The following is a 15,573-nucleotide window of genomic DNA, read 5'->3' on the forward strand; positions in this document are numbered from 1 at the left end:
AAGAGTAGTGAGGGGGATTCTCTTGTCAAATCCTGGGAAGCTTTTTGCAAGAGAGAAAGAGAATCTGTGGTGTGATTCTCCGCCAAGGAGAAGAGTGGTGGGAGGGATTCTCTCTCTCTTGCAAAAAGCTGCCCTGGATTTCCTGACTCCTGTTATGTCTACCCCCCACCCCCGAGCTCCCAAAGGAAAATCCAAGCAGAGGCTTTTGGCAAGAGACAGAGAAAATCCCCTACTGCTCTTCCCCCAGGGGAGAATTGCATGGAGCAGCTGTTCTTTGTAAGACTACACTACCCAGGGAACCTTGCAGGACCCAATACGTTAAGAACACATGTCCAGCGTCTCGTATAGTTTGGCTCTAAGAGACTTAAGACTTGCATCCCAAATTCAAATGTCACAACTCTGCTCAGATAGATTCATGAAAGTAGAAGAGGTGTATCAACAGCTATTAGCTGTGATAGTTAAACAGAACTTCCATGTATACAAACATGTGCTTGGGCCAAAGAACAGGATAGGCCATCATATAGGGATGTGGTGTAGTGTGATGCAGTGATCTGAATGTTAGGGTCGCTCTAGACGATATGTTTCTGCACAGGCATGCACTAGTTTTAACATGATCCCTGCAAATACTCATCAGCTGAGGGGAGCTGCTTTGTTTTTAAAAAGGAGAACTCAAATGAGCTCAGAATGGCACCCCAAGGGGAGGGAGTGCTCCTGTATTCTCCCAAGCCATTTTCCTGCGCAAAAACAGCATGTGGGGGGAGTTATTTTGCCAACTTTGCTGCTCTGTGTGGAGAATCTGTGCCCAGATTTTTTAAAAAATGAAGCAGTTCCCCACAGCTGATGTGTGTTTGCAGGGAGCACGTTAAAACCAGTGCATACCTATGGAGAAATGTATCATGTAGTGAGACCCTTAGACTAGGATCAGGGAGAACCAGGTTTGAATCTCCGTTCTGTCCCCGAAGTTTCTTGTAAACTTTCCAGACGCTGCCCACCATTGGAAACAGGATGTTGGGTGAAATGGACTTTTGGTCTGATTCACCAAGGGAGTTCTTAATTTGCTGTAACATATTCTGAGTGGAGAATGGGTTTCCTCAGAACCGGGTTTGGATTTTTAATTTTGCTCTTGGGAGCAGAGGGCAAGACTTTTGATTTCAGAAGATTGATCCCAATTGTTCTCATTTCACTTAATAAACCCCAAAGCTATGTTTATGATGCTCAAATATATTGGCTCAATTCTTATAAGAAGTAAAGTTGCCAGCTGCGCAGGAGAAAAGTGTCCTGACCCTTTCATATAGGCTTAGTTGGCTTTTGTTTACTTCCAAGCCATAAAAATCTTCAGGGCCCCACTTCTGTCTCTGTTAAAGGAACAGGGAGCTTAATGGAGGTTTGTCTGAACTGACATGTCATATATTGCAGAGAGGGACCTCAGCAGGATATAATGAAATAGAGTTCATGCTCGAAAGCAGCCATTTTCTTGAGGGGAACTATTCTGTTTCGTTGGGAGATCAGTTGTATTTTTAAGAGATCATTGGGCCCCGCCTGGAGGTTAGCAACCCTATTTGCTAGCCACAAACTCAGGCTTGAAGTGGGATTGAAAAACCTGGTTTGGTGTGAATTGAGGAATCATAAAGATGGCCCTTGCTCCATCACTGGAGGCCGCTACACCTGGAGACAGGGATATGGAGCTGAGCAGTTGGAAAACAACAGTTTAGAACTTGGGTTTGGGTTCTAAATGATGATTCACGCAAACCACAGTTTGCCATGGTGTCTAAATAGAGCAACGGAGAGCAGTTTTGAACCCTGGCTGCCCTTTATTCCCAACAGGAGGATACCAGACCAATTCATCACCAAAGGCCAAGAAAATGTGTTGCTGAAGAAGGTGAGCCAAGAGGCACCTCAAGATGGCCGACCATGAAGCCGATCATCAGCTGGGAATTGCCGTAGTCTTTATTAAGCAGCCATGAGTGGATGGGTGGAGAAGCTGTGCACCACCATGGACCCCCAGAAAAGGATTCTACCTGGGCCACCACATTCGACCCCGATCAGAACCAAACATCATCACAAAACAAACCACTTGGCTTGCTGTCACCATGAATCTATAATAATAAAAGGATAGGCATGCCCATCCCTCTGTCTGTTTGTGGCAGGCATGACTCATCAGAAAACGCCTCAAAATCGGCCACCAGCTTCAGGATGATTGTGGGAGTTCCGGTACCACCATAATATCCTGTCTCCGTAACAGGCAATGTGTAATCAGAGAGCTTTGAAGCGACTGTTAGTGTCTCTAAGACTCAAGTACCCAATCTGCTATGGAAAGTAGCTGGGTGACCTTATGCCACTCACATATGTTCAGCCAGACCTACTTCACAGGGTTGTGAGCACAAAATGGGGGACAGGAAAACAATAGAAGCAGCTTTGGGTCCCCAGGCAGGTATGACATTTGTTTAGGATTGCCAGATCCCCTTACCCTCCCGGCGGGGGCGGGGGGACCTAGCATTCACCTTACTCTTCTTCTTTGCACATGCACAAACTGTGTGTGTGATCCTGGGCCTGCGTGAGTGCAAACGTGCTTTGCAGTGGGCCAATTTGGGCTGCAAACCAGGCCCTCTGCAAAGCATGGGAACGCTCTCAGGGCAGCACAATAACATCACTCCCAGGAGTGATGTCGTTGCATCACCCCAGGAGCGTGCCCAGGAGGACTGTCCTCCTGCTTTTCCCCCCACCAGCCAGGTGGACCATGGAGGGGGCCAGAGGATGAGAGCAGAGGATCCCCTGCCACCACCAGCAGAACAGCAACCTTGCTGTTGCTTCATTAGGTATTGCTGCAACTCTTTTGGCAGGAGGAAGAACTTCTCACTCAGTATTCAAGCTACCGTTAAACACTGAGAGCGCAGCAATCAGGGCTAGGCCCCTAGTAAGTCTTCGTGACTGTTCAAACGAAGCAGGAGGAGCTATCCTCATCTCTTTCCAGCCAAGCAGTTCCTGCCATAAATACCCTCTTTATCTACTTACTCAATCTGCACAGCATGCACCTTTCTCAGTATTACTGTCTATTAGCCTAGTGTCTAATTTTGTAATTTTATTTTTATACACACATACATATCTCTACCAATATAGGATATACTTCTTTAATCTAATGAAGTGGGCTCTAGTTCACAAAAACTTCATGACATAAAAAATCTTTAGTACGTCTATCAATAAACAATCTGTTTGAATTTACCCTGATATGTACCTTTACCTAGCACAAAAGCAGAGGCAAAATGGGTTATGTAGTTGTGCTTGCTGTCTGGTTTTCCCCTCGACAGTTAATTTTTTTTGCCAGACTGTCTGAGGGAAACAAAGTTGAAAACCAGACACCTGCACACACACCTGAGCCACGCCGAGGGAAATGAGCAAGCTGGCCTGCCACGCACCTGGGGAGTGGCTGGCCCACTTGCCTGCCCAGCCTACTGGTCCATGCACCCAATTACCCAGCTTGCCATGCACCCAGGAAGCTGCCAGCCTGCACGCCTGGGGAGTAGCTGGCCCGCACACCCAACCACCCGGCCTGCTGGGCGGCACATACCCAGCCCACTCACCCTGCCACATTCCTAGATATCAGCCGGAGCCAAGAGTGTGCGCTTGAAACCAAAAAAAATTGGAAAGTGCCAGGGTCCCATCTGGTTGGGGGGGGGGAGCCATCTGGCAACCCTAGGCATGCAGTGTGAAAAAACACTGGGATCACTGGGATTGACACTGCTGACATATCTTTTCAAAAAAACTTGCATCATTTATCATATAGCATGAAGATTAATGTCTACAGTAGTAAAGTAGTGTTTACAAAGGGAATGCCAATACAATAACAACAACAACCTACTGGCTGAAAAGTATTTAAAATGTAATTAAATCTAATTAAGGAGTTTTAATGTATAGCCATTAAAACACATTAACATTACCATGCATGTAAAAGTTAAAGAGCAATGAGGGAGTATGTTTTTACTACTTTCTTAGATCATGAAAAATATTAACTCCCCCCCCCCTTCTGTTCATAATATTAAAAAAGTTTTGATGCTATTATGTACCTTCTAAGTTGCCAACCAGGATAGGGAGGAGGAGACCCCAGGACTGAAAAATGGGGGGGGGGCAGAAAAAAAGAAGACAGGAGAGACAAATTATGGCAGATCATGAAAGGAAGAGAGCAAAATGAAGGAGAAGAATGTCAATGCGAACTTCCTGATAGAGCAGTCCCTCAGTGGAACAGGCTTCCTCAGGAGGTGGTGGACTCTCCTTCTTTGGAGGTTTTTAAGCAGTGGCTAGATAGCCATCTGACAGCAATGCTGATTCTGTGAACCTAGGCAGATCATGAGAGGGAAGGCAGAGGTGCGGGGGGGGGGGGGGGAAGGTAGTTGTGAATTTCCTACACCGTGCAGGGGGTTGGACTAGATGACCCTGGAAGTCCTTTCCAACCCTATGATTCCAAGAAATGGAAAGGTTGTTTTATATGGCTACACAAAGCTACCCTGTGCTTGATGGCCTTGCGTTGTTCCAACACTGGCTTGATTTTTTCTGGAATAACGTTTATTTAAATCTGAGTACATAAGAAAGTCCTTTATGCCACTAGTACCCAGGCTCCACCAACTGCTTTGATTTTCTCTTCTGCTTTTCTGCTGAAGAACTTTGCTTTCACAATTACAGGCTGTTTAGGCAGCTTCCCCTTGCCCAGGACTTTGTAATAACCCGAGCGTACTACATCAATTGAGCCTTGTCTGTTCACTAACAAGCGTCCAGAGTTTATCTAGATTGACTGTAGGGCAGAAGTGCTGTTTTTTCTTCAAGTGGTAGAGTCTCATACCAACTTTTCCAAAATAACCAGGATGATATTTGTCAAAATTAATTCTGTGGTGATGCAGGCCTCCTGCATTACCACGTCCTCCAAGGATGCTTCCGGTGCTTGCCAATATGACCATGGCCTTGACTCACATGACCCGTCAGTTTCCTGGTCTTCCTCAGTTTGGAAGGCATCTTGCCAGGCTGAAAAGAAAGCGCCAAGACTGGCTTGATTAATGACCTCAGCAGCATCTCGCGATAAGCAAGTGTTTACCTCAGCCTCATCACAGTAGAGTTTGCAGAAAGGCATGCAGACAGTCAGAGCTACTGCTGTTTACTCGGCCTTCTCTAGTAGCTACAATGCAGAACTACGTAAAAGTGAAATAAATTGAAATACCCTCACTGAATGTAGCATGACTTCAGCTTCAAAGGCCCTTGAGTTGACTTGGGCTGCACACACACACCCCGGTTCGGTGGCCCAAATGAACAAAGTGTAGCCATGTATCTTTTTGTGGATGCAAACAGAGGAAGAGATGGTCTAAAGAGAGTTGTTTCTATTGCATTACTTCCTACAACTGGCACCCTGTCAGAGCCCAAAGTGACACTGAGGGGCAAGAATCACAGCTATCATTGAAAAGGAAAAATCAAGTTTCTAGCTCTTAAGAGATAGGACGAGCAGTGTGTGGGCAGTGTCTGAGGTACAGGGACACAATACAGGGGGAAACAAGATACCATTTCATCCTTCCCCTTGTGTAGGCAGCCACAGTGTGTGTGTTTATTCTGGAAAATGGGATTCCCAGGCGCTACTGTGAAAGGCCAGCTTGTGCACGAGACCAGAACCTTCTGAAGATCTCCGCCCAAACCCTTCAAAAGCCACACCCCTTTGGGGCAGACCAGCACATTTTCAGATTAGACTGCTGCTAGGATTGCTTAATGGGCTAATTTGTAAATTGAATCAAAGGGGGGGAAACCTACTGATTGATTAAAATGTAGCTTAATGCGGGAACAAACCCCAGGCAACACGCAAGGGCTGTGATGAGAACTTTTGGCATTTTAAAAAAGGTAAGTGCGGCGAGTATGCTGTGAGGGGGACAATCCTTTTCCTATATGCCATTTTCTTGATTTAAACCTCTTCATACCATAACAACAACAACAACAACAACATTTGATTTATATACTGCCATTCAGGACAACTTAACGCCCACTCAGAGCCATTTGCTGGTTGTTATTATCCTCACTACAATCACACTGTGAGGTGGGTGGGGCTGAAAGAGCTCTGAGAGAGCTGTGCGACTGATCCAAGGTCACCCAGCTGGCTTCAAGCAGAGGAGTTGGGAATCAAGCCCGGTTCTCCACATTACAGTCCTGCTGTTCTTAACCACTACACCAAACTGGCTCTCAGTTTGAATGCTGCTATTTGCCCATAATGGAATTTGTAAATTTACCCTTGTAGGATATATAGCAATTTTGAAGCAGCCCTGATTCAATTTCTCTCAACCCCCCTGCAAGCTGCTTTTTAAAAATACAGGAGACCTGATCACAGATCTGCTACATTACATATCGTCGTTGAGACTTACTCCTGCTAAATTAGCTGTATGGGAGGACGGGCTCTGTGCAAAACCACTGAGTTAGTCAGAGAGATACAGGTCCTCCTAATGCATGAATCGCACGTGGTCTGAAAAATTGCAATGTCATGCGTACCATGCACACCCCTCAGCCACACATCATCAATCCCAACTTGGCCTAAATCTTGCGGCCACAGGGGAAAGTTCAGTAGAGGACTCACAAGCTCTGCTATGAAGGTAAAGTGGGGGGGGGAGCCCAATTTTTCTTAATGGCCCCAAAGGATACAAAATTAACTTTGTTGAAAAGAGAGAGAAGCCAAAGCCAGCGTTCAGAATGCTGGAGATTCTGTATTCCAGGCAGGCTCCTGCAAAGAAATGGAACACGCAGCTCTGCCAATGGGACAAGAAGAGCAGAAACCCAGCAGCACATAGAAGCACTCCGGTCTCCATTGTTCTCCTCCACACAGCTCAGCAGTGGAGGTTTTCTCTTCTCTTGAAAATGCTGCAGCCATTGCCAAAGGTGCAGCTGCATCCTGTGGCACGCACACCCCATTAATCTAGGCCCAGGATCTGTTGAGAGTTCTCACAAACAGGCCCTACTCTGGACAAAGGAGAAATGTGGAAACACCACAGCTGTTTCTATAAACGTTTAAGTAAATACTGCTTCAGCTTGGAACGGTGGGGTGAGCCCCCTAGACTCCTCTGTCCAACTCTGCCTGCAGAGCCCCCCACCAAAATACGTTGTTATTTCTTTGTCCTTATGTGGATGTAATGCATAGCCCTGTGTTTAAAACTAACCCTGGTTGGCTGCCTTAACACTCGTTAAGATCATACCCACACAACAGAACCATGGTTAACTTGCCAGACTGAAAGCTCTTCCCCTGGAGAAAGAAGACACCAGCCCATGCAAAACTAGTGAAGCTTTCTTATACTGGGTAAGCTCATTGAGCTATCAAGGTCAGTATTATCTACTTTGACAGGCAGTAGTTCACCAGGATCTCAAGAAGAGGTCTTTCACATCCCCAGCTACATGATCCATTTTAACTGGGGATTCCATAGGACCTTCATGTAAACAGGGTTGCCAACTCCAGAATGGAAAATTTCTGGAGATTTGGGAATGGAGCCTAGGGAGAGCAGGATTTAGGGATGGGAGGATCCTCCGTGGGGTATAATGCCATGGAATTCACCCTCCAAAGCAACCATTTTCCATGGGAGAACTGTAATTCCGGGAGATGTCCAGGACAGGCTCCACCTGAAGTCTAGGGCAGAAACGAGAGAGTCACAGTAAATAACACAAGAAGAAAAGCAAAGCAAAAGCGCTGTGACAAGCTAACTAAGAGAAAATCTACAACACAAATATGAATGAAAATGTTTATAGAATACTCATTGAAATTAACTCACAAATTGATAGTTACATAAATAATGCCACAGAGGCAGTCCCCAACGAATTCAAACTTTACAGAACAGCAAAAATAGGTCACAGATTATACAGGATGCTCAAGGTAATTCACGTGACTCCAATAAAGTGCTAAGTGCCAAATTACAAAATCAAAGTTACATATTCAACAATATTGGAATGATGAAAGTGGCCAGGGCTTGTTCATTAAAGTGACAGTGCCTCATTAAGAACTACAGTAATGTAAGTTAAGAGTTATAGCAGTTACACAAATACATAAATATTTCAACATTAAAAGAGCCTGTCTGACGGGGAGGGCAGTCTAGAAGTGTTGTAACAACAACAACAACAACAACAACAACAACAAAATCAATTCATGAAAATCAAACCTACAGAAAAGGGACACCCGTAGCAGTTACGAAGCAGAACAACTTGGATCAATATCCTATTTGGACCTTTTGGCAGCAGAGTATCAGACTTTGTACCAACTTGGTGATGTATTAGAACTTGATTTGAAGATTTATATCCTGTTGAACATCAGCCTTTGAAAAAGCATTTGGTCGAAATGGGATACGAAATATTCTCGCAAAACCCGTCAGACTCTACAGCTGAGTACTGTTTTTCAACATGAATTATTAAACTACTCTAGAAAATCTACTACACTGCAGGTGGTAAGAATAAGCACCTACAAAAGAATAACAGAAGAATAATGATATAAGAGACTGTGAAACTTATGACTTATCTATGCAAGTCTCTTTCATGGAAGATCTACACCAGTTGGACTTTTGTATGAAATTTTAGTAATACGTGGGATATATATTTTTGTATGATATTTATTGTGTAATTAATTTGATTGTGGTATTTATTAATTGCGTTTAACTATTCATAATTATAGCACTTTGGCAGTTTGCACTTTTACTGATACAGAGTAAAAATAATATATTTATGAATGGTTGTATATCTTGTTTGAACCTCTGGTAGGGTAAAGTAACCTTGATAGTTGCTAGCATTTCAAGTTCCGGAGGAGCCCGTTGTTTGTTGTTTTGCTAGTGAGGGGACACCAGCAGATCAACAGCACAGAAAAATCAGAACAAAAGTTGTGCAGAATGTCAGACTGTGGCTAGATAAGGCACTCTCTGCAAGGTTCCCTTTAGAAGCAAGAATAAGTCCAGTGTCTGGCAAAGGAAGCTTTATTGCAGAAAAGGTCCATTATAGTCCACTGTCCTGAATAGGAGACTCAGGATGGTACATGATCATTGTTACCAATGAAGAGCAAGCATAGGACACAGAGTAACAATACCCATCTGGATCAGCCTCCCCCCACAGTTCTCAAAACAACATCTCTCAGTCCTGGGAAGCTGCTCTCCTTCAAGGCCAATGCTTGGTGGAACGGTGTTAGACAAAACAGTCTCCTCCGGTGGGAATGCTGCCTGGGAACTGGTGCACCTGGGAAGAAAGCACTTAAACACTAGAAGCATTAGAAAATGGAGTCAGTACAGTTTAGATATACACTGGACCTGACATTCTGCCCCCCTTAAAACAGATCCCCCCCTGGTTTATATGGGTAGCGAGTATGAAAAGCTTTGGTTAATCTAGGAGCATGAACATGTGCAGAGTCCACCCATTCATCGTAACCAGAATCAAAGTCCTTCCATCTAATGAGGTAAAAAAGCCGATTTCGCTTGAGTTTAGAGTCCAAAATTTGTTGCACCTCATAGTGTATTTGGTCGTCAATTAAAGTTGGAATGGGTGGAGCTTTGATGTGCCATTTGTTGTCGGTGGGGGCTCTCTTTAAAAGGCTGACATGGAACGTATCATGCACATGGCGCAGGTTCTTGGGCAAAGTTACAGCAACAGTCACTTTATTTATTATCTTGCGCACAGGAAAAGGTCCCAGGAATTTCAGAGCGAGTTTGCGGCTTGTCTGAGCTAGTTTCAGGTTTTTTGTGGAAATATACACATGATCTCCGGGTTGAAATTCCCATTCGGCCACACGATGGCGATCTGCGTATTTTTTATAATCCAGTTTGGCTTTTTCAAGGTGTTTCTTAATAAGAGTCCACTGCTGCGCCGCCTCCCCCCACCATGAAGATACATCTGGCAATTTAGAGGAATGGAGAGGGGGTGCGTCCAACGGGAAGGGATTGAAGTGAGTCCCGTAGACAATTTTGAATGGGGCCTCTCCCGTTGAAGCGTGTACACTGTTGTTATAGGAGAATTCGGCTAGAGGGAGAAGGTCCACCCAATTATCTTGTTGAAAATTGATGTAGCAACGAAGGAACTGTTCTAATATTTGGTTTGTTTTTTCGGATTGCCCGTCGGTTTGTGGGTGGTGGCTTGAACTGATGCCTTGCTCAATATTCAACATTTTCAAAAGCTCCCGCCAGAAGTTGGCAACGAACTGTCCGCCGCGATCCGAAATCACCTTGGACGGAAAAGAATGTAATTTTACGATGTGTTTTAGAAACAGATCCGCTAGTTTTCGAGCGGAGGGTATAGCAGTACAGGGGATAAAATGAGCTTGTTTGGAGAACAGATCTACCACAACTAAAATACAATTATGTCCTTTTGAAATAGGTAGATCAGTGATAAAGTCCATAGATATTATTTCCCAGGGTCTGTTCGGCGTTTCCAATGGTTGCAGGAGACCCGGAGGTTTCCCTTTCCTGGTTTTTGCGCTGAGGCAAACAGGGCAGGAACTAACGTATTGGGAAATGTCTTTGCGCATGCCCGGCCACCAGAATTGCCTTTGAATTAGGTGCAAAGTTTTCAAGTACCCATAATGTCCAGCAGTGGGAGCATCATGACAGCGCTGCAAGACCTCCAGCTTGAGGCTGTCTGGGACATAAAACTTGCTCCCAGCTAGCCAATCCCCGTGTGGGGATTGGGTTAGTTTGTTTCGCGGAGCTTTATCCCCCTCCTTCTCCACTTCAGTTTTAAGTTTCGATTTCCACTCTTGGTTGGCCGGGAGGGGCTGCTTGGCACGGCTGCGAGTAGTCACCACGCCCCCAAGTTGTGTAGGCGAGAAGACCGTGTCGACAGTCTCCTCCCGTTTGCTCTTATGTTGGGGCATGCGCGACAGGGCGTCCGCTAAAAAGTTAGTTTTGCCCGGGAGATAATTTAGAGTGAAGTTGAATTTGGAAAAGAATTCCGCCCATCGCAATTGCTTGGCATTCAGTCTGCGTGGGCTTCGGAGGGCCTCCAAATTTTTATGATCTGTCCAGACCTCGAAAGGGTATCGCGCCCCCTCCAGCCAATGTCTCCAATTAGTAAGGGCTGCTTTTACTGCAAAGGCCTCCTTCTCCCACACATTCCAATTCCTTTCCGCCTCCGAAAATTTTCTAGACAAGAAAGCACAAGGCCGCAATTTCCCATCCTCCCCCTTCTGTAGCAAAACCCCCCCTATCGCCGTATCGCTGGCGTCGACCTGTACTATGAAGGGGGATTGTTCGTTGGGGTGGGAGAGGATGGGTTCCGTTACAAATTGCTTTTTTAGGCATTCGAAGGCTGTTTGGCAATCGGGGGTCCATTGTAGTTTGGAAGAGGGTCTTTTAGCCTGGTCCCCTTTATCTTTGGTTTTCAGCAACTCTGTTAAGGGGAGTGTGATTTGGGCGAAATTTGCTATGAAGTCTCTATAGAAGTTGGCAAAACCCAGGAAGGATTGTAGTTCTTTACGGGTGGTGGGTGTCTGCCAGTCTTGGATCGCCTGTATTTTGGCTGGATCCATTTTCAGACCCTCTTGGGAGATACAATACCCGAGGTAAGTGAGTTCGGTTTTATGGAATTCGCATTTGGACAACTTGATGGGCAGTTTATTCTTCATCAAGGTGGCTAGGACTTTTTGTACCATTTGAATATGTTCTTCCTCGGTGTCCGAATAAATTAAAACATCATCAAGGTACACCACCACCCCTTTGTACAGAAATTCGTGTAGAACTTCGTTTATCATGGACATGAATACAGACGGGGCTCCCGTCAATCCAAAAGGCATAACTAAGTATTCATATTGTCCGAGGGGCGTATTAAACGCGGTTTTCCACTCATCCCCTGCCTGATACGAACGTGGAAGTAAGCATCTTTTAGATCTAATTTCGTAAAGATCTTACCTTGGGCCACGACGTTGAGAAGGTCTCGGATGAGCGGTATAGGATAGGCGTTGTTGGTGGATACTGCATTCAGTCCTCGGAAATCCGTGCACAGTCGGAGTCCCCCATCCTTCTTTTTCACGAAGAGGACTGGAGCGGCGTGGGGGCTAGAGGCTGGGCGGATGAACCCTCGTTGGAGGTTGGTGTCGATGAATTTCCGGAGCTCTTCGCGTTCATGGAGACTCATGGGATAGAGTCGTCCTTTGGGCAGTGAGGCTCCGGGTAAAATTTCCACCGCACAGTCCGTTCGTCGGTGTGGGGGTAGAGAATCAGCTTCCTCCTCAGAGAAAGCATTTAGAAAAGGCCAGTACGGTTCGGGTATTTGGTTGACTTCTTCTTGGGTGAGAAGGGCTTTTTCCTTATGAGTTGGATCTTCGCCCCAGTTTTGATTCCAACGGTGATTTTTACAGTTGGCATGACTGAAGGTAATACATCCTTGTGCCCAGTCTATGTAGGGATTGTGATCACATAGCCATTTGCTGCCTAGAATTAACGGGTACTTGGCAGTAGAGCTGATGACAAAGGACCTCTTCTCCCAATGTTGTCCCATGCCTGTGATCACCGGGATGGTTTCAGTTGTGACCGGATTCATGTTGGTACCATCCATTTGTTCAAAGATTACTGGATTTTGTAAATCCCGAGTTGGTAAGACCAGTCCATTGACTAGAGCTGGGGCTATGATGTCTCTCGAGCAGCCCGAGTCAATAAGAGCTTGCACCCGAATGTGCATTTTCCTCTCTGGGTTGATTAGAGTCACTGGCATGAATAAGATGGACCCAGGTGGCCGGTTCCGAGCAGGGACGGGCTTGGGGCGGATCTGTCGTTTGGGCCCTTTTACGACAGATCCATCTCGTTTCCCGACTGGGGACTTTCTGGATTGACTTCTGAAGTTGGGGAAGCGGGATCGTATTCCATAACTTCTTCCGCTTCCAGCCCTCTCTCTGAGGCTGGCCTTTGGGAAGCGCCGCGGCCTCTATTCGCTCGTGGAGCGGGAGTCGGGCGTTGGAGCGTAGGAAACGGAGCAAGGGTTGGACGCCGTAATTGAAGCGGAGGTCTTTGCACAGGCCGGTAGGGGCATTGTGCTGCAAAGTGACCAGCCTGTCCGCATTGCAAACACAGCCCTTGTTGCCATCTAGCATCTCTCGCTCCACGGGTGGCGTAGCCAGCTCCCCGTGCTCCCCTCTGTAAGGTCAATGGTCTTCTTTGTCCCTTTTGTTGTTGTTGTTCAACCAAACGGACTTCCAAAATGCGATTCTCCACTTCGCAAACAAGTTGGATCCAACCTAACAGTGTAGGGGGATTGTCTTGCATGAGGGCTCTGTCCAAAAGTCTCGGGTTAAGTCCTTGTTTGAACAGAATAATCTTGGTGGACTCCTCACACCTAGGGCACTTGGCTGCTAATTGCCGGAATTTTGTGACATAGTCTCTTGCTGACATGCTGCCCTGTTTGATGGCTTGCAATTCTGTTCGGGCCCGGGTTTCTTCTAAGGGGTCTTCATATTGTGCTCGGATAGCATCCACTAACCCCTGGAGAGTATCGAGTTCCGGGGCCCCAACATTGTATAGTCCTACATACCAATCTGCTGCCTTGCCCTGTAAACGAGATCCAAGATGTTCAATTTGGCTAGCCTCACTGCCGAAAAGGTGCCCCCACCGGTTGAAAAACTGTACCACTTGCACCAAGAAAAATCCCAGTTTGGAGGGATCCCCATCGAAAGTGGCTTCCAGCTTCACCCAGCCCATCGGGAGTTCTTGTCTTGGAGCAGGCGCTGGGTAGAAGTCCATCGGCAGTCTTAATTGCGCCTGGGGCGCGGGAGGAGGTAACTGGAGCCTCGGTCGGGGCAACGGTGGCGGCTGTACTGGCGGCGGTTGAACCGGCAGTGCCGGCGGAGGTTGGGCCGGCGGTGCGGGCGGAGGTTGCCGTGGTTGAGCTGCCGGGGGTGGTCTCGGTTGGGCCGGAGGCTGCAGTGGCGGGCGAGTAGGTGGCGGCAGTCTTGGCCTGGCTGGTAACACGGGAGGCGTTGGCGGCAGCTGTCGAGGTGGAGGAGGCTGGGGTGGTTGAGTGGAGATCGGCCGCTGAGGAGGGGGTTGGAGGTGCCGTAGTGGTGCAGGCCTTCCCGGTTGATTCGGAGGTGGTAAGGCGGGCTGGTCCTGGGGCTGCTGCAACGGTATGAGCTGCGGTCGAGGTGAGAGGGGCCGCAGCGGCGAGGGTCGAACGGGCGGAAGGCCGCGCGGGCTTGCCCCTCCAGGCGTTGTTATTCTGGGAAGCAACGGCTGGCCTCGTGGCGCTGGTAGACCATCTCCCGAAGGTTGCCCGACGGGAACAGTTTCTCGCGGTTGACCAGGGGCTCCCCCCTCGGATGGAGCCGCGTGTGCTCCCGCTTGGTCCGGCCGGACCGTTATAGGAGAAGTATGGGGGGGTATCACCGGTGTATCACTTGGCTTTTGCTCCCCTTCCGTAGGCCTCTCAACGGGAGTCTCGTCTGGCGGCACATCCCCTCCCGCGTTAGGAGGTTCGGTGGGAGTCTCTCCGGGTGGCTCAACCGGGTTATCCCTTCTCGGTGGAACTTCCTGCTGTGTGGGAAGTTCCTTGGGCTGTTCTCCCGATTCGCCAGGATAGGTGCCCCCCTCGCCTGTAGGTGACGACCGCTGCTGAACTTCCTCCACTGGATAGGAGATGACACTTTGGAGGGTAGCTATCTGTATCGCCATCTCTTCAGGAGACAGTCTTTCTCCTGCTCCCATTGAGGAAATTAAATGAATGGCATGAGCCAAACTTTCTTCCATATCCATCAGCTTAGCTTCTAACTGTTGCATTCGACTTGGCCCCGGTTGTTCACTCATGGAACCTTCATTCGTTGTACTCACCGGGGAGAAAGGGCCCCAAGGAGGAGGGTCCCCTTGGACGACTCGCGACCTCGCGGCTAGAATTCCCTTGGCCATACCTGTCACGGCCGAGATGCTGGTATCTACCGCATAGGTGCGACCTTGTATCTGCTCCCAACTTTGTTCAGGGACTTCCGTTGGCTCTTTCCACGGAGCAAGTTCGGAATAATCCCAACTCAGGGCGCCGCGGCGAGACGTGTCCCCCTCCGTCTGCTCAAACGTCCTGTTCCAATATCGCCATGGTTGGCTGCTATCTAGCTCCGGGACGGTTTCTAGGCTTCGGCGCCCGTCCATCGAAACTCGTGGATGGAGTCCACCTGCCCGGCGCTCTCTCGTTTCTCGGGGTCTGGCTCCCCACTCCGACGGGGTGGGTACCGAGATCAAGGGGAGAGCGGTTGCTTTCGGCCTTGCCCCGAGGTCGCCTTCGGTCTCGTCCCGAGTACTGAGGTCGATGAGAGGCGGGGTGGAAGTGGAAGCTCCGGTTCCGTTCCCGGTTGCTCCCAGCTCCTGGGAGTCTTGGGCTTGCACAGGTTGATTGTCGGGAGACGCATACGGATCAAACAAAGGATCCCTGTCCGGGACAACCTTGGATTCCGCTGGGCCCGACTCAGACATGATTGGTAACAAAATGTCAGACTGTGGCTAGATAAGGCACTCTCTGCAAGGTTCCCTTTAGAAGCAAGAATAAGTCCAGTGTCTGGCAAAGGAAGCTTTATTGCAGAAAAGGTCCATTATAGTCCACTGTCCTGAATAGGAGACTCAGGATGGTACATGA

The 15,573-nt window shown here is 47.8% G+C and overlaps 1 pseudogene; it reads right to left on the reverse strand.

Annotated features, from left to right (window-relative positions):
• Nucleotides 1-4,539: 4,539 nt before the first annotated feature.
• Nucleotides 4,540-5,003, reverse strand: LOC129335284 (60S ribosomal protein L27a-like; annotated as a pseudogene).
• Between the last annotated feature and the right edge of the window lie 10,570 nt (nt 5,004-15,573).

The sequence above is a fragment of the Eublepharis macularius genome, chromosome 1 (genome assembly GCF_028583425.1).
Source record: "Eublepharis macularius isolate TG4126 chromosome 1, MPM_Emac_v1.0, whole genome shotgun sequence".
Lineage (NCBI taxonomy): Eukaryota > Metazoa > Chordata > Lepidosauria > Squamata > Eublepharidae > Eublepharis > Eublepharis macularius.